The sequence below is a fragment of the Hemitrygon akajei genome, chromosome 24, assembly GCF_048418815.1.
Source record: "Hemitrygon akajei chromosome 24, sHemAka1.3, whole genome shotgun sequence".
NCBI lineage: Eukaryota > Metazoa > Chordata > Chondrichthyes > Myliobatiformes > Dasyatidae > Hemitrygon > Hemitrygon akajei.
The window spans coordinates 21,848,675-21,862,611 of NC_133147.1; the positions used below are offsets into that span (position 1 = coordinate 21,848,675).

A 13,937-nucleotide genomic window follows, 5' to 3' on the forward strand; every position below is an offset into this window, starting at 1 on the left:
GGTGTGTTGTGGATAGTCTGGAGGGTTGTCAGAGGTTACAGCGGGACATCGACAGATTGCAGTACTGGGCTGAGGAGTGGCAGATGGGCATTAACACTGATAAGTGTGTAGTAGTTCATTCTGGTAGGTCCAACTTGAAGACAGAACATAATATTAATGGTAAGAATGTTGGCAGTGTGAAAGATCTGAGGGATCTTGGGGTCCGCGTCGATAAGACATTTAAAGCGGTTGCTCAGATTGACAACTTTGTTACGAAGGCGTTTGGTGTTTTGGCATTCGTCAACCACGCGATTGAGTTCAAGAGACGTGAGGTAATGTTATAGCTATATAAGACCTTGGTCAGACTCCACTTGGAATATTGTGTTCATTTCTGGTCACCTCACAACAGGAAGGATATGGATACTATACAGAGAGTACGGATGATATTTACAAGGACGTTGCCTGGATTGGAGAGCGCACCTTATGATAATAAGCTGTGTATACTCGGTCTTCTCTCCTTGGAGCGATGTAGGATGTGAAGTGACCTGATAAAGGTGTACAAGATGACAAGGGCATTGATTGTGTGGATAGCCAGAATCTTTTTCCCAGAACTCAAATAGCTAACACGAGGGGGCATATTTTTAAAGTGCTTGGAAATAGGTACCGAGGTCAGACGTAGGTATTTCTCACGGATAGTGGTGAGTGCGTGGAATGCACTGACGGCTGCGGTGGTGGAAACGGATACAACAGGGTTATTTAAGAGCCTCTTAGGAGATTAGAAAAATAGAGGGCTATGCGCTAGGGAAGTTCTAGACAGTTTCTAGAGTAGATTAATGGTTGCCACAGCATTGTGAGTCGAAGGGTCTGTTATGTGCTGTAAATTTCTATGTTCTATGTTCTTAGATATGACCTACCTCGCATGAAGCCATTCTGACAATTCTTAATCAGTCCATGTCTATCCAAATACCTGTATATCCGGTGCCTTAGAATATATGCATGCACTCTGAAAATAAATTTTACTTTGAACTTTGAACTGAAATTTGATATTAGTTATTCCCACCGTGGGGAAAAATATTGGATCAAGTTCAGGGACCAAAGCCCGATCATTGAGGGTGTTTAAGGAGGAGATTGATAGGTATCTAATCAGTCAGGGTATCAAGGGATATAGGCAAAAGTCCTGGAAATTGGAACTAGACGGGAGAATAGTTTAGCTCACGGTGGAGTGGCAGAGCAGACTCGATGGGCAGAATGGCCTATTTCTGCTCCTTTGTCTTGTGATCTTGTGACCTTGATTCCACATAAGCATACATATGTATTATTAATTTGTTGTTGTGTGTTGGCACGGCATGCAACAGGAAGCAAGAACAGTCAATAATTATTAAGAATAAATAGGCATATTGAATACTGAATTATATGAACATATTGACTGTAGTTACTGATTCTCATCTCATGTTTTGCACTCTCTGGAATTGAACCATTTAGCTTATCGAAGGTGACCTAGCTGTCAGAACACTCTCATCTGTTCCGCTTTTCGGCTTATTTCACACCAGTACGACCCTCGTCCGGCCATCCACTCTCCCCAGGGCCGAGTTTCCATTTGTCAATATTACCAACCTATCGGCAATCATTAGGAAAGAGCAGAAACTGGAGCACCCGTAGGGAACCCACACTATAACACTAAGAATGGGAAGAGTTCACAAAGGCAACAGCCGAGGGAAGAATCATTACATGGTCGGAGGAGCTCCGAGTAATATTTCGGATGCAGTGTTACCCTACAGCCCTACTGCATTACTGTTCCTGCCAATTTGCCAATAATATCACTCCTTGAGAATAGTGTATTTCTACATAAAATCATCTCCCATTCTCCCGACTGATAAAGCCAATCTGTTTGACCTGACCTCAATAGACAATGCCCATCATGTTTTAATCAAACAAGTCATCCTTCTTTGCTCGAGCTCAAGATTTCACCGGCGGCTTGAAAATCAGCTAGAATCGTCTCAAAAGACTCATAGAACCTCCATAAGATCTCTTTACCTTTTATTCTTTTACTCAAGTTCTCTCACAGCTGCATTACTAATTGCTCGCTTTACCTGCATATTAACTCTCAGCGACTCCTGGTGAAGGGCACACAGAATTCCTCAGAAAGGAATGTATGAATTTGTGTTTCTTATCATCTGTCGACAATAATGTGTGGGCATTTTTTAATATTTACATACATGGCAAATAAATAAACATTAGATATTTTGTGGATACGCTCACCGGTTTCATCTTGAATTTATATTTGAAATTCCTTTTGCGTGTTAACCTCATAATTACTGTTTCGAAGGATCATCTTTACTGTTCCTTTAGCTTCTTCATTGCTTCACGGAAGGAAGTGAAGCTGCAGTTGTCACGTGACAACGTGCCCCTGTTGAGTGTATCGCCCTCTGACATGTCCAATTGTTTGCCAGTTCTGCGTTATGCTCAGGCGCGCAGCGGTACTTCCTCCGCAACACCTGCCATCACTATTCCCACAGAGGGCCCTTAAATGCAGTTAAATGTCGGTTCCTTCATTCCTACTGCTACATGTTTATTTTCTGTTCGTTTTCACCCAACACTAACAAAGAAAATTCGTGTGATAGGGGCCTATGTGGAGTCCTGTATGAGCTTTTGATCACATGCGCTTGCCCTCAGAAACAGTGGTCTCATGTAAGTAAAGAAAGTTTGCATCTGTATAAAAAGTGCTGATTCTGCGTAGCTCTCGTCGACACATTACGGAAAAGACGTGAAGTGTACAGAGGCAGTTCACCATGGCGTTACCTTGTTTGAAGTATATCAGATATATGCTCTCATTCTGTACCACTTATTTACATTTTATATTTAATATTGTTACGTATTACACCGTACAGCTGCTGCAAAGTAACAAATTCGACGAATCATTGTGGTTCTGATAATGATAAGCACTGGATGGACAAAATTGTGCTGTTCTTTCTGGAGCGTCGGAACCTGCGTATAGAAAAGAAGCGTACAGAAATGCATAAGATTATGCCGATCTGCTCCTCAGAGGTAGAATGTCAGAGCCCTTTGTAATAAAGTGGAACTGTCACATACTGATTTCGGCGGGAGGAGAGTGATTAAAGGACATCTGCGAGACGATTTATTGTAAGCATGGAGTGTGGTCGACACTCGAATCACATCGCTAGGAGAAGTGATGGGCACATGTACAATAGACGAGTCATTCAGATGGACAGATCGAGAGAGAGGTGATGGGGTAAACTGATGGGGCATGCAGATGGGATCAGTTAGATTGACATCAGGGTCGCTGCTGACATGGCGAAGCTGAAAATAACTGCTTCTACGCTGTGCTGCTCTGTGTTCATTGTCTAGTTTTGTGCATATCGTGGGCACACACCGCATCGTTCTTCTTCGTTTGGGTAAATCATATGTTACGAAATGTCCTCGAATTGAAATAGGATCTGAAGGGGGACTGCAGAATTTTAGATATTGAAATCGTATTCATAACATAACTAACAATCTTGTGCACACTCTGAAATGTTTCTCAGTTGTGCTTTGCCATGATACCGGACAGTGGCGCAACCCTCAGGGTTGTTGCGCCCACCTCCAGTAACGTGGTTCGAATCCGACTTCGAGTGCTCTAATTCTGGAGCTTGCAAAAACATCACGTGACCCCAGGGCTCTAATTTTCTCCAATGTTTCAAAAACAATGTTGAAGGATTAGACGATTATTTTCAAATGCTCATTAGCGCAATATGGTGGCGGGAAAATCGGAAATTGCTTAGTACATAAGATATAATAAAGCTGAGGAGGAAGAAATGTGAATTCTCCACCTGTCGGTATAGCTCGTATGGGTCGAATTACTTCCTTCTACATTCATCGACCTAATATCATGAACAACACGAGTACAATTATTTGCTTTTCATTGTTAACCAACTTCTTACTGCATTAATAATTAATTGGAAGGCTAAAACAGTAACAGAAACAAATCAGCTACGGCATTTGTTTCAATGAAGAAGCATTTTAAACAACAGTTGACTTGTACAATTGAGAAAAACTTAAAACATATTTTAGAGGGATGAGTACCAATAGGAAGCAAATGGCATAAATAAATTGGTACTTGGTCGGCAAGGGCAAATTGGTTGGAAAAACAATGCTTTTAAACTGTGTGTTCATTAGATATTTAGATATTTATTTTTTATTTTTGCTGTATATTTAATAGATATTTATTTATCTATTTGTTTGATTGTTAATTGATTGAATAATTAATTAATTAATTCGGATACAGCGTGGGATATACCTTTCCATCCCCTTTCAGGCGCGTCGGTTCTACCCTAGCCTGATCACGGGACAGTTTATAATATCGAATTAAACTACCAACAGGTCCGTGTTAGAACTGTGCTGGTAAACTGTAGGAAACCCACACGGTAAAGAACATGTAAACTCCTTACAGGCAGTGACGGGAAATAAACCCGGGACGCAGGTACGGGAAAGCGTTGTGTTACCTGCTACACTACCATGCTGCCCACCACCCCCACCCCGCCCACGATACATTTCCGAAAAGCAAAACTTCGTACCAGTGGTTTGTGTTAAACCAAAACGTTTGCTATTTAGAATACAGGAAATCGATGCTTTAAAAACAAGGCCAAGGAACAGGGAAGGAATATCTCTTCTCCCACACAATCGGTTTTCTGAACCGTCAGTGAGATTAAGACAACCTTACTATTTTTCGCTCTCTTACTGCACAATCTATTCATAGACCATATCCCTCCATACACCTCTCATCTATGTACCTGTTCAAGTTTTTCTTAAATGTTAAAAGTGATCCCATATTTACCACTTCATCTGGCAGCTCATTCCGCACTCCCACCGTTCTCTGTGTGAAGAACCTCATGTTCCTTTTAAACTTTTCCCTCTTCACCCTTAACCCATGTCCTCTGTTTTTCTTTTCCCCTGGCCTCAGTGGAGAAAGCTTGCTTACATTCACTCTATCTATACCCATCTTAATTTTATATACCTCTTTCAAGTCTCTCCTCATTCTTCAACGCTCCAGGGAATAAACTGCTAACCTATTCAACCTTTCTCTGTAACTCAGTTTCTCAAGTCCCGGCAACATTATTGTAAACCTTTTCTGCACTCTTTCAACCTTATTAATATCCATCCTATAATTGGTCACCAAAACTGCACAGAATACTCCAAATTCGGTCTCACCAATGCCTCATGCAACCTCACCATAGCAGTATACATAGTATTTTTACTCTTATACTCAATATTTTGATTTATAAAGGCCAATGTACCAAAAGCTCTCTTTACGACCCTATCTACCTGTGACACTACTTTTAGGGAATTTTGTATCTGTATTCCCAGATCCCTCTGTTCTACTGCACTCCTCAGTGCCCTACCATTTACCTTGTATGTTACCTTGGTTTGTCCTTCCAGTGCTGGGTGAGTCCAGAACCAGAGGCCACAGTTTAAGAATAAGGGGTAGGCCAGTTAGAACGGAGTTGAGGAAAAACTTTTTCACCCAGACAGTTGTGGATCTATGGAATGCTCTGCCTCAGAAGACAGTGGAGGTCAATTCTCTGGATGCTTTCAAGAAAGAGTTAGATCGAGCTCTTAAAGATAGCGGAGTCAAGGGATATGGAGAGAAGGCAGGGATGTGTTACTGATTGTGGATGATCAGCCGGGATCAGATTGAATGGCGGTGCAGGCTCGAAGGGCCGAATGTCCTTCTCCTGCACCTATTGTCTATTGTCTAATACCTCACACTTGTCTGTATTAAACTCCATCTGTCATTTTCAGCCTATTTTCCCAGCTGGTCATACTGAAATGTATTTTTTAAAGTAATTTATAGTATATTTTCTGTATCGCTCTGCACTGATGCCGCAATGCAACTAATTCCATGCCTTACATCAGTGATACCTGAATCGGATTCTGATTCTGGTACTGGGTTGTGTTGTTATATTGATGTCCTGACTGATAAACTGAAACCATGCTTAAAAATCCCTCCATGTTGGTCTGGACTTTCATTAGACTAAATCAACCCTCAAACCACCGACCTCCTACTATCCCCTATCTCCTCTCTGCCCTTCATATCAGCCACATCCCCTCTCCACTCTCTGTCGAAACGCAGATTCCCAGCAGAAACACCAACAACGATACCCCGCCCCCACCTCCAACCAGGCGCAAGAATGGGTTTTGGTGACAGTGATATATGATGGTAGTGTTCCACCTCTGCCTGTAAGGAGTTTGTAAGTTCTCCCTGTGATCGGGTGGGTGTCCTGCGGATGCTTGTGATATGATTGGCTGGAAATGGGAGATGGGAGTAGACTCTCACATGGTGGATTGGATAGTGGACTACTTGACAGATAGACCTCAGTATGTGCGGTTGGGAGACTGTAGGTCTGACATGGTGGTCAGCAGCACAGGAGCGCCGCAGGGAACCATACTCTCTCCGGTCCTGTTCACCCTGTACACATCAGACTTCCAATATAACTCGGAGTCCTGCCATGTGCAGAAGTTCGCTGTGGGGTGTGTCAGGAATGGACAGGAGGAGAAGTATAGGAAACTGATACAGGACTTTGTGATATGGTGCAACTCAAACTACCTGCGTCTCAATATCACCAAGACCAAGGAGATGGTGGTGGACTTTAGGAGATCTAGGCCTCATATGGAGCCAGTGATCATTAATGGAGAATGTGTGGAGCAGGTTAAGACCTACAAGTATCTGGGAGTACAGTTAGACGAGAAGCTAGACTGGACTGCCAACACAGATGCCTTGTGCAGGAAGGCACAGAGTCGACTGTACTTCCTTAGAAGGTTGGCGTCATTCAATGTCTGTAGTGAGATGCTGAAGATGTTCTATAGGTCAGTTGTGGAGAGCGCCCTCTTCTTTGTGGTGGCGTGTTGGGGAGGAAGCATTAAGAAGAGGGACGCCTCACGTCTTAATAAGCTGGTAAGGAAGGCGGGCTCTGTCGTGGGCAAAGTACTAGAGAGTTTAACATCGGTAGCTGAGCGAAGGGCGCTGAGTAGGCTACGGTCAATTATGGATAACTCTGAACATCCTCTACATAGCACCATCCAGAGACAGAGAAGCAGTTTCAGCGACAGGTTACTATCGATGCAATGCTCCTCAGACAGGATGAAGAGGTCAATACTCCCCAATGCCATTAGGCTTTACAATTCTACCGCCAGGACTTAAGAACTTTTTAAAAGCTATTATTAATGCTTTTTGAGATAGTGATTTAGATGCATATCATATTTTTTTTACTGAGTTAAGTATTGTATGTAATTAGTTTTGCTACAACAAGTGTATGGGACATTGGAAAAAAGTTGAATTTCCCCATGGGGATGAATAAAGTATCTATCTATCTATCTATCTATCTATCTATCTATCTATCTATCTATCTATCTATCTATCTATCTATCTATCTATCTATCTATCTATCTATCTATCTATCTATCTATCTATTGTTTACCTTGCGTGCCACGGCACTAGTTCCCAGTTCCGGCCGCGTTAGGGGTATAAGTATAGCACATGCGAGATACTCATGGGCTTTTCCTTTGTCTGCAGGGGCTCATCTCAGAGGTCGCGACCACTACTGAAGAGTGATTGGAAAAGTATGCTGCAGGTAAATGAGGGACCACGTGCACCCTTACCTAAGTACCCGTTGAATGTTTTCTTTTGTGTCACATAACTTGGGGGGGGGGGTGGGGTGGTTCTTAATTATGTACTCCAAGAGCTTGATGTGCTACTGAATGATTAATGTCGTAGGTTTTATAACAAGTAGACTTAAGTCAGGTCAACTTTTATTGTCATTTCTACCATAACTGCTGGTACAGTGCATAGTAAAAATGAGACAACGTTTTTCAGGACCATGGTTTACATGACACAGTACAAAAAAAACGATACCGAACTACGTAATATTAAAAAACATAGAGAAAGCTATACTAGACTACAGACCTTCACTAGACTGCATAAAGTGCACAAAACAGTATCGGCATTACAATAAATAATAAACAGGACAGTAGGGCAAGGTGTCAGTCCAGGCTTCGGGTATTGAGGAGTCTGATAGCTTGGGAGAAGAAACTGTTATATAGTCTGGTCGTAAGAGCCCGAATGCTTCGGAGCCTTTTCCCAGACGGCAGGAGGGAGAAGAGATTGTATGCGGGGTGCATGGGGTGCTTCATAATGCTGTTTCCTTTTTGGATGCAGCGTGTAGTGTAAATGTCCGTGATGGCAGGAAGAGAGACCCTGATGATCTTCTCAGCTGACCTCAGTATCCGCTGCAGGGTCTTGTGATCCGAGATGGTGCAATGTCCGAACCAGGCAGTTATACAGTTGCTCAGGACGCTCTCAATACAACCCCTATAGAATGTGATGAGGATGGGGGGTGGGAAATGGACTTTCCTCAGCCTTCGCAAAAAGTAGAGATGCTGCTGGGCTTTCTTTGCTATGGAGCTGGTGTTGAGGGACCAGGTGAGATTCTCCGTCAGGTGAACACCAAGAAATTTGGTGCTGTTTATGATCTCTATCAAGAAGCCGTCGATGTTCAGCGGGGATTGTTCGCTCCGTGCCCTCCTGAAGTCAACAACCATCTTTTTTGTTTTGTTCACATTAAGAGACAGGTTGTTGGCTCTGCACCAGTCCGTTAGCCGCTGCACCTCCTCTCTGTAAGCTGACTCGTTGTTCTTGCTGATGAGACCCACCACGGTGGTGTCATCGGCGAACTTGATGATATGGTTCGAGCTGTGTGTTGCAGCACAGTCGTGGGTCAGCAGAGTGAACAGCAGTGGACTGAGCACACAACCCTGGGGAGCCCCCTGTGTGATGGTGTTGGAGATGCTGCTCCCAATCCGGACTGACTGAGGTCACCCAGTCAGGAAGTCTAGGATCCAGTTGCAGAGGGAGGTGTCCAGGCCCAATAGGCTCAGCTTTCCAATTCGTTTCTGAGGGATGATTGTGTTGAATGCTGAGCTAAAGTCTATGAACAGCATCCCAACGTATGTGTCTTTTTTGTCCAGGTGGGTTAGGGCCATGTGTAGGGTGGTGGCAATGGCGTCATCTGTTGAGCGGTTGGGACGGTACGCAAACCAGTGAGGGGGGCAGCAGGGTCATGACGAAATGACGAGCCTCACTTCATGATGATGGATGTAAGTGCAACGGGACTGTAGTCATTTAGGCAGGACACTGAAGACTTCTTCGGCACGGGGACGATAGTGGCGGCCTTGAAGCATGTTGTAATTGTGGCGCTGCTCAGGGAGATGTTGATGATGTCAGTGAGAACATCTGCTAGCTGGTCTGCACATCCTCTGAGCACTCTACCAGGGATGTTGTCTGGTCCAGCAGCCTTGTCTGACCCTGCACAGGGTTCTTCTCACGTCGGTCACGGAGAGACACAGCACCTGGTCATTTGTAGGAGGGGTGGACTTCCTCGCCGCCACGTCATTTTCCGCCTCAAACCGGGCATAGAAGTTATTCAGCGCATTTGGGAGGGAGGCATCACCTGCACGGTCAGGTGATATTGTCTTGTAATTGGTGATGTCCTGGATGCCCTTCCACCTGCGCCGCGTGTCAATAGACAATAGGTGCAGAAGTAGACCATTCGGCCCTTCGAGTCTGCACCGCCATTTTGTGATCATGGCTGATCATCTACTATCAATACCCGGTTCCTGCCTTGTCCCCATATCCCTTGATTCCCCTATCCATAAGATACCTATCTAGCTCCTTCTTGAAAGCATCCAGAGAATTGGCCTCCACTGCCTTCCGAGGCAGTGCATTCCAGACTCCCACAACTCTCTGAGAGAAGAAGTTTTTCCTTAACTGTCCTAAATGACCTACCCCTTATTCTCAAACCATGCCCTCTGGTACTGGACTCTCCCAGCATCTGGAACATATTTCCTGCCTCTATCTTGTCCAATCCCTTAATAATCTTATATGTTGCAATCAGATCCCCTCTCAATCTCCTTAATTCCAGCGTGTACAAACCCAGGCTCTCTAACCTCTCTGCGTAAGACAGTCCTGACATCCCAGGAATTAACCTTGTGAATCTACGCTGCACTTCCTCTACAGACAGGATGTCCTTCCTTAACCCTGGAGACCAAAACTGTACACAATACTCCAGGTGTGGTCTCACCAGGGCCCTGTACAAATGCAAGAGGATTTCCTTGCTCTTGTACCCAATTCCCTTTGTAATAAAGGCCAACATTCCATTAGCCTTCTTCACTGCCTGTTGCACTTGCTCATTCACCTTCAGTGACTGATGAACAAGGACTGCTAGATCTCTTTGTATTTCTCCCTTACCTAATTCAACACCGTTCAGATAATAATCTGCCTTCCTGTTCTTACTTCCAAAGTGGATAACCTCACACTTATTCACATTAAACGTCATTTGCCAAGTATCTGCCCACTCAACTAGCCTATCCAAGTCACCCTGAATTCTCCTAACATCCTCATCACATGTCACACTGCCACCCAACTTAGTATCATCAGCAAACTTGCTGATGTTATTCTCAATGCCTTCATCTAAATCGTTGACGTAAATCGTAAACAGCTGTGGTCCCAATACCAAGCCCTGTGGCACCCCACTAGTCACCACCTTCCATTCCGAGAAACACCCATTCACCGCTACCCTTCGCTTTCTATCTGCCAACCAGTTTTCTATCCATGTCAATGTCTTCCCCCCAATGCCATGAGCTTTGATTTTACCCACCAATCTCCTATGTGGGACCTTATCAAATGCCTTCTGAACATCGAGGTACACTACATCCACTGGATCTCCCTTGTCTAACTTCCTGGTTACATCCTCGAAAAACTCCAACAGATTAGTCAAGCATGATTTACCCTTGCTGGCTCGGCCCAATCCTATCGCTGCTATCTAGATATGCCACTATTTCATCTTTAATGTCGCCGCTGTCCTGGAAGTAACTGTGGATTAGTTGGGCATGTGTTTAGGGATTAGGTGTTTGGTTGAATAATTTACTGTTTGTAAAATGTTTATTGTGATTATTCGTCAATAATTTCTTCTGTCTCACTTACGAAACCTGTGAACCTGCTTTCTCGTAGCAGTGTCCCAGTTTCCTCCCATAGTTCGAAGACGTAACATATGGTTGATTGTTCATTGTGAAATGTTCCGTGATTAGGCTTATGTGAACTGTGCTCAGTTCTGGCCACCTGACTACAGGGAGAATGTTTGGATACTCAAGAGACAGTGCAGAGGAGATTTACAAGGATGCTTCCTGGATTGGAGAGCGTTCCTTAAGAGAATAGGTTGAGTGAGCTTGGCATATTTAAATAATAATTTGACTTGCAATATGACTCAAAGGAGAAAGAAACATTTTTTTTTCTCTGTACTTGTAACACTGCTCCGGAGTTCGGGAAAAAATATTTTTATTAATCGAAGTATAAGATAGCTACTCTAGCTCAGCATAGGCTTGCTGTTTGGTATGTCGGATAGTTTCAGCACTGCTGCGTAAAACGGGAATGCAATATAATGTTAGTTTTTTCCCTTATAAGAGAGTTACATATTCTACACTGAGAACAATTCGTTTTGGGAAATGCGATCACTTCGAATTCCACGTGGCACTCATCGTGAAGTGGTAACTGTTGCTTTGGCGAGTAGTGCTATAGAAACGATTTTCGCAGGAACGCAAGGGTCCCAGTTTGCTGACACTATGATTGATAGTCAACAGTCCTCTGCACTGCCCTGACGTTGTCCCACAACGGAATTTGTTGCATGAAAACAGATGTTTTTTCTCGGAGTACCTTGGCTATATTGTTGGCAAGAGGTGTCACACGTTAGTCGTAAGAGAAATATCACGACATACAACATAGAAACGGCCTTTCATACATTTTCATACAGTCCATCGATGACCACGGCGATTTGGTTTGCCAAAATGTCTTTGATAGCCTTGCATGTTTTCGCGATTCGAATGCTCCCCATAGGTTTCTTGATTGTGAAAGTACCTGCTACCCAAGCATACAGTGTGTGTCTGGTTAGCTGATGAAAACAGGTACTTCAACCAGCAAATGTACTGACCCGGTAAACAATCTGTGTGATTCAAAGGTTACAAAAAGATTTCAAAGGTGCAATTTAATGTCGGAGAAATGTATACAATACACTGTACATCCTGAAATGCTTTCGCTTCACAACCATCCACGAGAACAGAGGAGTACCCCGAAGAATGAACGACAGTCAAATGTTGGAACCCAAAGACCCTCGCCAGCTCCACTCTACCGAGCGTAAGCGGCGGCAAACAACAATTCCCCTGCCCCCACCGGCAAAAAAAAAGTTTCGGTACGCGCCACCGCGCAGTCAAGAGTGAGCAAAGCAAAAGTAAACACGAAGACTTGCAGTTACCCCAAAGACTACATGATCACCCGGCATTCCACATTCGCTCTCTCTCTAATAGATGAGAAAGCGATGTCTCCATTTTTACAGTGAGCGAGCAGAGATAACAAACAACCCGCTGGTTTACAATGTTAAAAGTCCGCCACGACTCTTTTTTCGAGCTCTGTGCTCAAAGATCACTAGTCTCTGGGCACACAGCCGCAGGTATTCAGACTCACCATGACACACGGGTCTTCTGTCGTGACACCGACCCTCGATCCACTCGTCTCCAGAGGCCCGAGATCGTCGGCTTCCAAAGCCGAACCAATACTTAGGCCGAGCCCTTGGCATGTCGAACAACGGCCAGTCCTGAGACCCCTAGGGCGGGTTCCAATCCCGCAAAGAACAGTAGTCAGTGCGTAACTCCAGGTCAGGGTCTTCGAAAGATCCCTGAAAGAGAAAAAGAAAGATGCTAAAGATGGAAATAGAGCTGTTTCCGAAGAAGCAAGCACAGGAATCGCCGTTTAGCGCCATCATCACTCCGGTTGTCATTCGAAGCCACTTCTGGGTCAGCTCAGTTCCAAACATCGTGCTCTGCTTAAGTCCCAGTGTAGGTTCTCGTCCTGAAATATCGTCTCTTTATTCTTTTCTATTGATACTGTCTGACCTGCTGAGTTCCATGTTTGATTGTGTTACTGCCCTCAGGCTATGCCCTCTTGGTCTCAATAATTATTTCATGAGGAAGTGTTTCCTGTCTTCTGCAACGAATGCTTCATGTCGCCATCTATCGGCCGCCCTTACACATGCAGGCGGCCTATGCAAAGAAAATAAGCACAGCCTTCCGGTCTCTCCTCTTAACTGGGCCCATCTATCCTGGAGAGTTGCCTGTGTACGTTCCCTTTTGCAGTCGGACTGCCCCCACCCCATATTATGATGATCTGAGCAACCACTTCGCTCCAGCGGTGGCTTTACGTAAGAGTTCAGCATTAACGACATTTCAGTGACGTAATATAGAACAAATGAGAGGAAGACCAATGATTTTAAACAGTTAGATTTCCGATGGGTCTATTCACAGAATTTCACAGCACGAGAACCGTTCGCTAATTTAATGCATCTTAGACCAATCTTTCATCATATCTCACGTAATTCCTCTGCGTCTCCATTTCACTACCGCCCGTATGACTACATCCACTATTAGCTGTTTTTCTCATCTTATCATTTTGTCCCGTTCGTCCGGCGGCCTCTTTCGTATTTTTTAACTCGTCTTTCCGACCTCAGTTAGTTCCACCTATCACCCATCAGCGCTTGCTGCATCCATACTCATCACCACTTTATTATGGCTAGCTTACCTCTGTGCTGTCAGTCCTGATAGTGGCTGACGACTATCTATTTGCCTCCATGGTAGCTGCCTAACCTGCTGAGTTCTTCCAGAAGGTTACTCTTGCTCCAGGTTCCAGTATATGCTGACTACTGCGTTCGTTCAGTCGCTTGCGCGGCCCCATTTCCCAACAGGAGGCTTTCTGCTCCTATTCCGTTCTTGTCAACAGCAACTCTCTTCTTAAAGTATATAATCCATAGATAAAGGTCCTGCTTTTCAGCAGATGTGAGCTTCAACCATTCAAGGCAATGCCTTCG

General features: G+C 44.3%; 1 long non-coding RNA gene across 1 annotated transcript in view; it reads left to right on the forward strand.

Annotated features, from left to right (window-relative positions):
- Positions 1 to 2,467: 2,467 nt before the first annotated feature.
- The window catches only part of LOC140715955 (uncharacterized), a 50,758-nt gene continuing 39,288 nt past the window's right edge, over positions 2,468 to 13,937 (forward strand). The window contains exons 1-2 of the long non-coding RNA XR_012096225.1: positions 2,468 to 2,667; positions 7,547 to 7,604. This is a non-coding gene — a long non-coding RNA (uncharacterized lncRNA). The remainder of the gene's footprint in view (positions 2,668 to 7,546; positions 7,605 to 13,937) is intronic.